The following is a 1364-nucleotide window of genomic DNA, read 5'->3' as shown; positions in this document are numbered from 1 at the left end:
CTTGGGTAATAATTGGAAAAATCAGCCTTCCAGATTAGTCTGTAAACTCCTCTCTGGGAAGTTTTGTCATTCTAGTGAAGCCAAAGTCGTACACAAGATTGGTGTTAATCTATTTACCTACCTTGGGAACATTGCCTCAGCCTCTAAATGTATGGGGAACCTGAAGCTTGTCCTTCAGGCTGAAACTCCAGGCAAGGTAAAAGCACTTTTCTATGGAAGTCTGGTCTTAAGTTTGTCTGCTCTCTGTGCAGTGCCCTGGGAGGTGGTGGCCTGCCAGGAACTATCTTTGCAATTGCTATATTCCTATGGAGCTTAGGAATGCCAGCCCCTTTGGCTACCAGGGCCAGGCATTCAAGGGGCATCCCTTGCTTGGACTGCATATGCTTGCTGATTAGGTGGGCAGCTGGATAGTTTAATGGGTGAGATATGCTCATTGGCTTCAGAAAGGCAGCAGGAAGTTTTGTTCACTGCTCCCCTCCTCCATGGGCTTCAGGAATGCAGGAGGAGAGTACCTTGACTTTTTGCATGCCAGGTTTAGGTTGGGAACAGAATGCTGTAACAACTCATACTTGCCAGCCAAAGCCATGGAGTGTCACAACTTGCATGCATCCTGACCTTAGCTAGGGAGCAGTAGAATGGAGTGACCTTTTGCTTTTATTTGCCCCAGAAAGAGCTCTTGAGCTGCAACTAACTCTGAAGTCCAGCTTCAGAAATCCATCTAGCCTAGATTTCCCTGACTTGTCTTAGCAAGGTGGTGGGAGGATTCTGTGTCAGAGCTTACCCTCCTGTGTTAGTATGGGAGACAGTCAGAAATGGAGCCTGTCAGTGCATCTGTCTGTGGGGGTTTCTGCCCCTCTACCAGATGCTTTTAGATTAGTAAGCATAATCTAGGTACTTCTCAAACTGTTTTTTTGTGAGGTATATGGGGTGAGTGAGACCCCACGTGAAACCTTTAAAAGAGTAATGTCAGTATCTTATAGCAGTTCAGGTCCCGTGGGCATCAACTTCATTGGTTTTCTAAGCCACTTGTTTTAGGCATGTGTCTGGCTGCTACAGATCCCAGGGGTTATAGTGCCTAATGTGGAGCACCAATCCAATGCTTTTCCAGGAAAAGCACTGGACTGCTGAGATCCTCGCCTATTGTGTGTTGCTGTGCCAGAGATCGAGTTTTTGTAAAGACTGTCTCTGCTTCCCCTACCTGTCTGGACTTGGTCTTTTTATTGATGATTGAGGAAAAGTAGTTCATCTAGACTTCATATCTTTTGGTGTGCCTGGTTGGCTCTGTCAGTTAAGTATCTGACTCGATTGCAGCTCAGGTCATGATCTCATGGTTTGTGACATCAAGCCCCATGTCAGGCTCTGTG

Source organism: Hyaena hyaena, unplaced genomic scaffold (genome assembly GCF_003009895.1).
Source record: "Hyaena hyaena isolate Hyena2069 unplaced genomic scaffold, ASM300989v1 scaffold_957, whole genome shotgun sequence".
NCBI classification, from domain to species: domain Eukaryota; kingdom Metazoa; phylum Chordata; class Mammalia; order Carnivora; family Hyaenidae; genus Hyaena; species Hyaena hyaena.
The sequence above is the reverse complement of the archived record's forward strand: the minus strand, read 5'-3'. Positions refer to the sequence as shown.